Raw genomic sequence first — 13,155 nt, 5'->3', positions numbered from 1 at the left:
CATTATCAAAATCTAAGAGATTCACAAAGATGATACAAATGGATTCATCAAAATCAATAAGATTGAGCAAAATAATTTTCAAGAATGTTTTCCTCTTTTTGGTTGTTTCAAAACATATGATTTTGTTTTATTTATGCCAAATAAAAACATATATCATGTTTAAAACCAAAAGTGTAAGATTTATTACAACAAAGATTAATAAAGCACTTTCATTATGGTAAAAATCAATAATCGATAAATCACAAGATTCATCATGCATAATTTTGAAATTCATTAAGCATGATCATTATGCATGACATAAAATCATTAAGATACACATGCACGGATTAATCCTAAGCATTATCACATATCATATAATTATCATCCCTAATGTTGCATACATCATTCAACATTTCAAAACATAACATGCATGAAATCTTAGCAATATACTTTTTATGATCAAATTTTTTAATTTTTCAAAAGATGCTATAAAGAAAAACATGATATAATTTTTTAAAAACAATTTTTTATTTCCTATTCCTACTATCTAAATTAAGCACTCATGAAAAACTTCAAATAATTTCAAAATAATTCATGAGAGTTGAGTTACTTACCTTGTAGTCGAAGCCCATCAAAGCCCAATTCTTCGTTTCACCTTTAGAAGTTCTTGATTCATCATTGGTTGTCTTCCTCTTTTTTGGCCTCTTCCTCCGTTCAAGTTCATTGTTTATTTTAGATTTTTGTTTAATGAACTTATTAAGATTTAGTGTTCGAAGTTCAAGTTCATCATTGTCCTCATCACTTGAGTCATCGCTCAAGTGGTATTCATTTGTCCGGAGTTTCAAATCCTTCCCATTCTTTGGAAGGTGGTTCAAGTGCTCATCGGGTTCAAAATGTTCCAAAAGTGTCATTTCATAGGTCATTAATGACCCGATTAATTCTTCTAATAGAAAATCATTTAAATTTTTTATCTCTTGTATTGCGGTTATTTTAGGATCCCACCTTTTTGGAAGGGATTTTAAGATCTTGCTTATGAGATCAAAATTCGAAAAAGATTTACCAAGAACTCTTAGATTATTGACGACATCCGTGAAACGGGTGTACATGTCGCCAGTCTCACTTGGTTGCATTCGAAAAAGCTCAAAATCATGCAATAAAATGTTAACTTTCGAGTCTTTGACTCTACTAGTTCCCTCGTGCGTGATTTCAAGTGTTCGCCAAATATCAAAAGCCGTTTCGTACGTAGAAATCCGATTAAACTCATTTTTGTCCAAAGTGCAAAATAAGGCATTCATAGCCTTTGCGTTTAAAGAAAAATACTTCTTCTCCAAATCTGACCATTCGTTCATCGGTTTAGAGGGAAGTTGAAAACTATTTCCAACAATATTCCATAAATCCAAATTCATAGAAATCAAGAAAACTCTCATTCGAGTTTTCCAATAAGTGTAGTCTAATCCGTTAAACAACGGTGGACGAACAACCGAAAATCCCTCTTGAAAGCCATGAAGAGCCATTTCTCTCGGGTATAAATCCAAAATGAGAAATACCGGGCTTTTATACCAATTGTTAGAACCGGAGCGGCACTAAGAGGGGGGGGTGGGGGGGGTGGGGTGAATTAGTGCAGCGGTAAAGTACGGTAAACTTTCGACGATTTAAACACTTTCGGAAACTTTGTATGATAAAAGCAACGTTTCGTTTGAAACCATTTCGATTGCGTTTTAACTTGAAGGCATACGTAAGAAGGAGACAAAGAAGTAGAGCATCAAAGTGAAGATGGTTTGCAGTAATATAAATGACAATAAGATAAACGCAAATCGATTTATAGTGGTTCGGTCATGCAACCTACATCCACTTGCGAAGCCTTCTTCGATGAGGCTCCCAACTTCCACTAGCAAATCACTTTGAAGGGGAAGGACAAATACCCCTCTTACAACCTTTTACAAGTGGTTCACTCTCTTACAAATTTTCAAAGAGAAAGAAGGAGATGAACACTCAAGCAATTGAAAACAAGACTTTCTAAGACTTTGCTAAGGCTCTTATCTCAATCTATTGCTTTGCAAAAGTTGTGATCTCAGCTGAGAATTGAGGGGTATTTATAGGCCTTAAGAGGATTCAAATTTGGGCTCCAAAATTTGAATTCTCTTTGGTTCCCGATGTTGGCGGTGCCACCGCCTGTCAGTGTCTGACACTGACAGAGTACTAGCGGTGCCACCGCCTGGCTCTCGGGGTGCTGGGCGGTGCCACCACCTACACTATTTCAGCTCACTAGTTGGGCTCCAAACTTGGCCCAAACTAGTCCGAACTCGGGCCCAATTGGCCCCTACTTGGGTTATAGGATTAACACCTAATCCTAACCCTAATTAACGTGCTAACTACGAATTTAAAGACATTTCCTAAGCTATTACAAAGTCCGTAATTCAAGACTTCTTCCGGCAAACTTCCGGCGGTCTTCCGATAAACTCTCGGAAACCATTCTGCGGACTCCCGGCAAGCTCCTAGACTTCACGATTTGATCTTGGCGAGTTCCAACGAGCTTCTTCGGCAAGCTCCGATCTTTCTCGGCGAGCTCCGCGAACTTCCAACGAACCTTCCAGCGAGCTTCCGAAAAACCCTTCGGCAAGCTCCCTACTCATTCTCGGCTAGTTCCGGCAGCATTCTTGACGAACCTTCGGACTTCCGTCGAACTCTCGAACTCGCAACGAATCCTTCGCGCTTGACTCCGACACTTTGTTTCGCTTTATGTCTTCGTCGTTATCGTAGTTAATCCTGCACACACAAGCTAAAACTCTACTCCGATCTAGACAATTATTACAACGCGAATTGACATTCTATTGCCCGGCACGTCATTGGATGGCGCTTCGTCTGATTCTTCAGTGCATCGTCCTCTCTTGCGGCTTGTTGCCCAATCGGCGGTTGACCTCCGCAACCCCGATATCCTTGACGCAATTCCGCTCTCCTTGGCCCAATGCCCAACGTCCGAAGCCTTCTGCCGTCCAATATCCTGACGTGATCTCTTCCGGCGCAACGTTAATTCCTCCTGCGTCAACTGTCTAATCCTGATCGAGTAGACCTGCATCACTCAAAATGCTTTTAAACATCTAAACACAATCAATTAGTTTCATCATCAAAATCCGAGATTCAATAGTTACCACTAATGCACTCTCACCAAGCTCCATCACTAGCCTCTCTTGTTCTTGAACACACATAGTCATTAATTCATTGATTGATTATTTATCCTTATGTATGTTATATGAAATCTTAAAATATTTATATTGATGTGGAAGAGTGTTTAGAATATAGTGCACTAAGAAGGATTCTGACATATTAACCGCGAGTTTCTTAAGTTGAACCATAATATCTTGCATTTGCATTATATGCTCATGCACACCCTTTATGTTGGTGAGTTTGAGGGATGAGAATTTCATTATTAGGATATTTGCTAATGCCTTTTTCAAAATGACGAATTACTCATCGGTAACTTGTAGCAAGTCTCAGACCTTCTTATGCTGATTAACAAAACCATGTATACCAGCAGTTATCTTAGTCTCAATAAACATCACGTTGAGCCAATTGGATCGCTCCCATAACTCATATAACGCAACCTCAATTGGAGTACTAGTATTAGTGACTATAAGTAGTTCGTCTTTCCTAATAGTATAATCAATATACATCGATCTTAAATGGAAAAGAATCCTCTACTTCCATATCTTATAGTTATCACCCATAAGTTCAGGAATGTCACATTCAATATAAAAAAAATTAACAGTTTGAGAAACTACATAAAATCAAATATGTTTATGTCAAAATTTGAGGCTTAATAGTTTAAATTACATGTTTTACCAACGTGAAATATGTAAAAAGATGAATCTCATAATATTAAAATTGATTGTGGGCTAAATTTTTAATTCAAATAGATTCAAATGGTCTTTATAATAAAACTATCAAATTATATTCCAATTCATAATCCTTATGGGTAAATTATGAAAATAATATGATATTTTATCCTGATTAATTATATAAATATAATAAAAAAAATTCTATGGGATAACAATTATTATATTAAATATATTAAGACAAAATATTATATCTAATTACTTATGTGATCTTTATTTTAACTTTATATATAATTTTAATTAATTAATGATGCTATGACTAATTCTTAATTAATTAAGATTATATGAGTCACTAGACATTTTGAACATATAAAATTGGCTCATAAGCATGAATTAATATAACCAAATATTCATACATAAGCATTTTATTGACTAAAAATATTAAAAATGTTATATCCTCGATTTTCAACATGAAATATATCAAGAAGTCTAAAACAGAAACCAAAATCCAGCCATATTCATGATTAAAAAATGAAAACTCTTTCATATCAAGACAGAGATTAATGGCTCAGATACCAACTATCAGAAATTTTAATACCAAAATATGTTTTTAAACCATTATAAGAGAAACATAAGAAAACTAATGCAGAAACGAAAATTGCATACGTCCAGCCATTGTTGTGAAGAATTTTAGCAATGGTTTCTCTTTATATTTTGATACTTCTCGACTCAGAACTCTCACTTTAGATGGTATAAGAAATCCTTTAGACTTAATATTGAGCACAAGGATAAAAACCCTCGTTTATATAGACGTTCTCCCGTCGAGAATATTTATTATCACGAGTATCATAATGTTCAAAAATTAATTTAAATTTATAATGTTTGGACCATAATAAATTTTTTTAATGATATTAAATAAAATATTTAATAATAATAGTTACAATGAAAAATTGAAATATTTAAACCACAATAAATAAAAAAATTAATGATAATGAATGATAAACTTAATGAGAATGGTTACATATTAACCTTATATTTACATAAATAAATACCAAAAATCACGAGGGATACGGCATGCAAATTTGGACATTAGAAATTTGAGATAATACAGACTCTGAAGAGTCGAGCTATCATGACTGGAATAGAAAAAGAGGGGGTTTAGAAACATAGTTTATATATAAGTAGGTAACAGGAAAACATCACGAAATGTGGTCGTGCCGGAGTGGTTATCGGGCATGACTAGAAATCATGTGGGCTTTGCCCGCGCAGGTTCGAATCCTGCCGACCACGTTTTTAACATCATATCGAATTCGATTTTGGAATAATATACGCTGTTTGAAGCCATGACGTTATTTGGTAATAGTAATCCGATTTTCTTAATTAATATTATATTGCATAAATTTTAAAAAATTATCTAGAAAAAACTAAGTATGTGTTATTCCTAAGTAAAGTATATTTTTATTTTTTTGGACCACATTATAATATTTTTATTTTTTTTATGAAGACCACAAATTTTCTTAATAAATATAAATATGAATTAAATGTAAATATAAATTTTTAAAAAATCAAAAACAAAAATGAGAGAAGAGGAGATATTATATAACTTTGCTCTTACGTTACTAAACTCGGAGGAGAGGAGAGGAGAGGAGAGGAGAGGAGAAATGACGATGGCATTGGGAGAGAAGATGATATAAAGGTGGTAACGACCGTAATCACAATGAAATCAAGTCTCATATTTTGATGGAACCGTAGTATCCTTCCCCATCCTAACTTTTATGTTTTCTAAGATGTCAATATTATTTCCTTAATTAAGAGGTCATTCCCAAGTTCTTTTTAGTTATTCCCCTTGAATCATGATGCATATTAAAGTTTTAGTTATTTGGTTAGATCCTTGGGTTTAATTCGTAGTTCTAAATATTAATGATAATTTTTATAAGTTATTTTAGATCTCGTTATTACCTAGGTTTGATAAAAAAATACTAAAAATAAAAAATTAAGGTGAAGATTTTTGTCGGATCAAAAGGTTTAAAAGAAATTCCCTTGGATAATTTTAAATATGTGATAAATAATATAGATTTTATGTCACTCTCCGAAAAAAAAAAATAAGAATTAATTTATAACATAGAAGAAGATAAAAGAATAATAAAGTTTATTACTAAATAAAAATATTATTTTAAAGATTTGTTGTGCTAAGATAAGAAGAAAAGACTAGTTAATCTTAAAAATTTTATGAAGGAGATATATATTCTCCTACTGTCTAAAGGTATATCATAAAAATTAGATAATACATAAAAATTATATAATACAAACCCGAAAGATAGATCGGTTAGTAATATTAAAGATGTCATATTCTCCCATTAATATTCTTATTAATATTAAAGATGCCAAAATTATACAAAAGCAAGATTTAGACTAAATGCAGATAGTATTGATTTTTATTGGAGTAGATAATTTTGTTAGATTAATATTTTTTATTTTTATGAGAAGCATAAAAGTATTTTTTACCTCCTTATAAAAAAGAAAAATATTTATAAAGTCGATCATTAAAGATTTAGAATAAAATGTTACTAATGCTAATATGAGGATCATTATTATTTATGATCTAGAAGCTATAAAAATTAATGAATATTCTATAATAAAGGAGTTAGATATGTATGCAAATAATTATATTGATAAGATTGATTTAGTGTTTAGAGATTGTCAAGAAAGCTAATAAGATTGATTCCAAACAAATAAGAGTTTTATAATTAATTAAGGTATATAAGACAAATCCAAAAGTTTGAATCTGCGACTTCAAATTCTAAAATTTTAAAGAACATAATGTATAACAATAACATTCAATGCTTTCCGTAATTTTTTTTCCAATCTTTAATTAGGAAAGGATGTTGGAATATTAAATCAAATTTTGTTATTAGATATAAGTTTGGTTTAAGAGTCTTGTTTAAGATTGGAGTTTCTATTATAGCTAAAGTTAAAGTTTTGAGTTTACCCCTCTGTTTATAGAGGGCTCATGTAATGTTTTAAATATATAGTTGGGAGGAGAAATGAGGTAAAGCAAAAATAAACTTATAGATTTGGGGTCTAAGAGATTGTAAGTTATCATGAGTTTTTAGCTTTGAAATCTCTCATCTATTCTCATATATTTAAAGATTTGAATATTAAAAAATGAAAACAAATGAAATTTATGATGCCACCCCAAAGAAATAAGATTCACAAACAAAATCCTAAAAAATATTAAAAAAATAACCAAAGAAAAGAATCCCTACCCAACGAACTGTGAACAGGTGAAACCACCAAAGCCTTTAAGCAAACAAATCAAATGATCTGAACCTAAAAAATATAAATGAAAATGAAAGCAAAAACAACCAAGAAACCTGCATGCCATGTTCAAAGAACCACGTAACCAATTCGATAACCATAAATTAAACCCTAGTATCTACTAGAAAACCATCAAACGAAATTTCAATAGATATAAGAGTTCAAGGGAACATTCAAGAAAAGCTTGGGAATGACCACTTGATGGAGTGAATGAGATCAATGATTGCGAAAACTATAACAGTTAAGATGGGGAGAGATATAAGAGCTCCATATAAATTCAAGGCAGAAATATATTAGTCTTCAAATGCTTGTCCAAATTACCTATCTTGATAAAATTATCAATTAAGAAAGATGACATTCTCGTTCGATAGTATAGATGAATCATTAGACACAAAGGACACTAGCAAATGAAGATGCAACTTTCCTTGCTAAATGACTTTGCAATGTCACTGATCAATGTATTTTCATTTACGCCAATAACTTATATATCATAATAGATAAATAAAATAAATTTGGGTGCTCTAATAAATCTATCTTTTCATATTTTAATATTATATAAATATTCTTTCATATTTTGTTTTTAATGTTCATTTAGTGCCAATCATAATACTACTACTAGCTAGTTGAATTAAAAGAAAAACCATAATTAAAAATAGATAAAGTACCCCTAATATTCAATCATTACTAAATATTAAAAATATCTTTTCATAAAATATTAGTATCAATTTAAGTTTCATCATCACTATGTGTGTGTGAGCGCGTACACTCTATAATGATAGAGATAATGATAGATATAAATATAAACAAAATTATTGAATAAATCATATTTATGGTCCAGTATGTTAAAACTTACAATTAAAGGGATAAATATCAAAACTGATATCTACACTAATTTTTATCTCTTTTTTTTCCCTCTTGTGAGACATTGATAAGAGAAAAAATAATAATTATAACATAATGGACATTAAAAAAAAAAGATAGCTATTAATGAAAAGAAACGAAAGGACTCACAAGCCTTGATGGATAGTTTTATCTGCTGCAAATCAATAGATCATTCACATTCTCTTTTTCTTTCTTTCCTTTTTTTTCATGGAAAGTCTAGGATTGAACTTGAACCTCATGTCTTAATTTTCTCATACTAAACATGTGAGTATGAGGTTCAGAGTTCGATCCCAAAGCTTCCATAAAAATATATATATATATATACATATCTCTGAAACCCTATCTATCTTGTCATACTCATACATGGAGAGAGAAAAAGAGAAATTATTATACTATCAGGGTAGGATAGAAGTTGGCCTTATATTTATAGAGTAATTAGATACATTTGCATGCATACATGCGTAAGAGAGTGTATTTTTATTGGATATCTAAAAATACAAATTACGGTAGAAAATTTTCTATGATAATCATGACATAAGTTCTTTCCAAATAAAAATTTAGGATTCACCAAAAGAGATCTTTAGATCCATTGCACAAAAAAATAATTTTAAAAGATATACTATTTAGATTACGATTCACAAAACCAAAGTTACCATAGATGGATCCGACTATTTCTCTATAATGTCATATATATGATATTGCCTTCAATATGGGACATATTGGGGTGCTATATATTTCATAAGAATTATAAAAAATAATAAGTGAATTTGACAACAAAGATAATTATACTTCTACTCTTGAATGTGCATCACTTGGGTCTTTTTAAGTCTTTTGCGAGTAATTTTTTCCTTCAAGTTCTCAATTAAAAAAAAATATTATAAAAAATAATAATCAAGTTGAACATATTGGTTAATTTAAAATTATACGAGAGTGTTTGAATAAACTATATAAATGTAACACATGGTTGTACACATAAAATATAAGTAATTTATAATTTATCAATTAGATATTTGGTTGTAAATAAATTCTCAATGTGAAAGTTGAAAGTAAAAATTATTAATGAGAATTAGTTTTAGTGTTGTGCAAGCATTAAACATGCCAATATATCATTTAACCATCAATTGCATCTCTGGTTCAAATATATTCTCAATGTCATTAATACTACTAAGTTGTTTTATTGCATCAAATACTACTAATAAATTATTTTATTCATTATAGCTAATTTCTACTATAGTAAACACTTGTATACATTATATGTCCCTTAGTGCCTTCTGTTCGGAGGTCTATTGTTAGCTAATACGTGATCGTTACGTGGGATCCAATTCACCTTATATATGTTTATCTATATAAATTTTCTTCTTATTTATTATAATAAGAAAGATAATCATAAACTTCTTTCTCATCCTATAAGGAAGTTAATCTCAAGCTTCATTCTTATCTTTTAAGATGGAAAAAATATTATAAATAGTGGGGAGGATTCTCTTTTGGAATGATTGAAATCCATATTTGAGGACTTCGGTTTACTAACCTGAGCATTAAAAGGATCGAGTCAAAAAACCTCCAATGATCTTTGTCTTCATGTAAGTAACACTTTAGGAGTATAATATTTTTACATCGAAAACACCATGAAAAATTCTGCTTAGATGGATTTGGATCACATCAGGTTAATCAAAACATCAATAATATTTTCCTCTAACATCTTTTATACACAATTTATGATATATAATAAACAAAAAATTTCAGATTGAATATACTCAAGTTGATGCTAAAAATCTAAGATATGAGAGTGAAGAACGATGGCTTTAGTATTGGTTTTCCACATGAGGAGTCTCCTAAGTGAGATTGATAAATTAGCTTATAATAATATTCACTAAATATTTTGAGTATAGAAAAACTAACAAATGATTGCTTGTGTCCAAATTTAAATTTAATATGCAATGACACACTATATATATTAAATTTAAATTTATATTAAATTATATATATATATATATATGTATATATATATATATATATATATATATACATACATATATATATATATACATATATATATATACATATACATACATATATATAAATATACATATATATATATATATATATACATACATATACATATATATACATATATATATACATACATATACATATATATATACATACATATATATAGTGCTAATTAGAAAAGTTAATAGCAAATATGAGTTGTAGTCTTTGTGAGTGCAAAGTCATTTTAAGTAACTCTTAAACCAATGGTCTGCATTGTTGGGGAGGGAGAGTCTTCTCTTACATTAGGTATGAGATGATGAGAATATATGAAGCGACATTTTTAAATCTACTATGACATTCTTTTATTTATTTATTTATTTATTTTGAAGTTCTAAATTTTAGATAATGTCCTTTCAAAGATTGAAAAACACATTTATATTATTATGAAATATCAAAATTTATATCTTTACATGTCATTGTCATTAATATGTATTGAAAAAAAAAAAACTTTGGCTATCCACTTCATCTATATTAATTTATTCTAATTAAATAAGTATATAAGGCATCACTTAAAGAAGATTATAGTGTATGTAAGGTATTATTATAAATTAGAGTTTCAAGTGACATTTAATTTATGGTATATGGTACCCCAAGGAGATCAGCTATCAAATATGCATAAGTTTTTATGTTTTAAAGGAACGCATGTATAGAATTTAAATCTAGAGAGCTTCTATGATATTTTTTTTTTCTTTAAATTATTCTCTTATGTATGGGGATTTATGGTAAGATCATTGTAGATCTAAAAAGTAACTGAGAAGATAAAAAAATGGAGGATAACAAAAACTCCAACACAAAGACACTAAACTATGAAATTTATGATACAAAGATATTATATATATTTATATATATTAAATATTTTTATTAAAACTATTAAATTTATACTTATAATATTTTTTATATCATAATTTTCATATATTAGTGAATTTGTGTTGGTGTTTTTTATCCTATCTCCTATATTCTCTTCCGTATTTTCTAATCGAGAATATAACAATCTTTTAAGTTTCCGAAGAGAACAATCTCAAGAAAAAGGATTACAACTTCAATCCTATAAAGTCTATTAATTGAGTGTTTTACTTGCTGCAAACTAATGAAATCTTCCTTGTTCTCCTTCTTTTTCTTTTTTTTTTATAATTGAGAGAACTACAATTGGACTTAAGCCTCATATCTTCCTTTGTTTATCATACCAATTATGTGAGCATGAGAGTTGAAGTTTGATCTCGAACCTCATATCCAAAAATAATATATATCCTCAATCACACTTAGGAGAGAGAGAGAGATAAATTTTTGCACTATAAGATGTAGGGCATAAGTCACCATTGTATTTATAATCATTATGTGCATTTGCATGTTGTGCATGCATAGTGGACAGTATCTTTTGTGAAATATCTAAAATAATAAATTTTAGTAGGAAATTTTTAATATTATTTATAAAATAAATTACCTTCCAAATAATCACCTAAGAGAGATATTTAGTTGCATTGCACACTTTAAATCAAAAATTAATTTTAAAGATATACTATTTAGGTTAGGATGAACAAAGACGCAAACATCATGACTTAAAATATCTAAATATAAATTATTATAGATAATACATCTATTCCTGTGCCGTAATTAATGTATCACTTTAATAAATTGATTCGATGATAAAGATAATATTGCTTCTTTTTTTTTTACTTGTGTCATGACATAGGTAAATATACAGTGAACAAGTTCCCAATTCCTAAAAGATTGCTATAACAAATAATACATTGTTTATAATTAAGTTTGCTAGCGAAAAATATCGTTAAAGTCTTGATCTGCCTAATATGGTCCGGATTTATATATGCAAGATTATCCGAAGTAAATCTGAGGTGACTTCGAAGTGGGTTCGAGGTAGGTTCAAGATAGATGTATTGTTCTCTCGAGTTGTCATCTACACAAAGATCAAGGTCAGCGGAATTTTTCCGACCTGATCACTTTAACACTCGAGTTACTAATCTGAGATTCCTAAATGTAGTCTCGAGTAGTTCGAGAAAAGAAAGAATCCTTCCTTTATTTTCTTGTTCAGAATGTGTTTTTATACCTTGAAGGAGGAAAGAACATTTTCATTGTCATAAAGTAAGAGAATGAGGTTTATGTTTGTAATAAAAGGAGAGAAGAAAATTTATAATTATCTTCCTTCCCAATGCGAAGTTTATGTTTTTATGTATTGAATCTTTATATATGATAAATGATGATTTAGATGACATGTGACACCCACATGTTTGACGATAGATTCTCTCTCAAAGTTGAACACATATTAATATAAAATTAAATGAGAGTGTTAATATAAAACTATAATGTCTAAATTTTATAATTATTTAAATATACATTTATATTTGATTGTAAACAAAGTTTTTTTTATGAATGTTTAAAGTAAAATGAGGGCACGAGTTGATATTGAATGATATGTTTATCTCTACTGTAAAATTCTTTTAATTAATTGTTTTTGCTTAAATAAACATCCCTGTAAAGTTTAGAAATTACATATTCTTATATATGTATCCCCTACATGTCACTGTGATTTATATTCACTGATAATAACGCTGATCAACCAAATCTAATCATCATTAATATTATATAATTTATTTGACTCAACTAAGTATGTAAAATATGAAATATATATGATATCAGTGCTTTTTTAGGACCGTAAATCGTGTGTGTTATTCTTATAATTTATATTGACTGCCTTGTGTAATTTAGATGGACTCAACTAAGAATGAATTATATATATATATATATATTCATTTGTGACAGAAAAATCAAGGTTTAAGTCATAAAAAATATTTTTTTAAATATTTAAAGATAAAATTATATGCATTGATCCTTTTCAAACCTCACATTATGGAGAGTCTAATGCATTGAGTATATCTTTTTTTGTCTACATGAACTACTGTTGCATATTGATGAGCATTGATATACTTATAGATTGTATTAAGCCAATAAGGAAACTTACTTTATTTTATTTTATTTATTTCTCATTGACTATTTCAAGAATATATTGTACTTAATCAATATATGTCAAATCCATGGACAAATCAGCCCACAAAATTAATTTTTGGAAAGAGTAAAT

The 13,155-nt window shown here is 29.3% G+C and overlaps 1 non-coding gene across 1 annotated transcript; it reads left to right on the top strand.

The window, feature by feature from the left end:
• Nucleotides 1-5,020: 5,020 nt before the first annotated feature.
• TRNAS-AGA (transfer RNA serine (anticodon AGA)) lies at nucleotides 5,021-5,102 on the top strand. Its single transcript has one exon. It is a non-coding gene; the product is annotated as a tRNA-Ser (tRNA).
• The last annotated feature ends 8,053 nt before the right edge of the window (nucleotides 5,103-13,155 follow it).

Source organism: Musa acuminata, chromosome BXJ3-10 (genome assembly GCF_036884655.1).
Source record: "Musa acuminata AAA Group cultivar baxijiao chromosome BXJ3-10, Cavendish_Baxijiao_AAA, whole genome shotgun sequence".
In the NCBI taxonomy this organism is placed as follows: Eukaryota; Viridiplantae; Streptophyta; class Magnoliopsida; order Zingiberales; family Musaceae; genus Musa; species Musa acuminata.
This window is presented reverse-complemented; position numbering and strand designations above follow the sequence as displayed.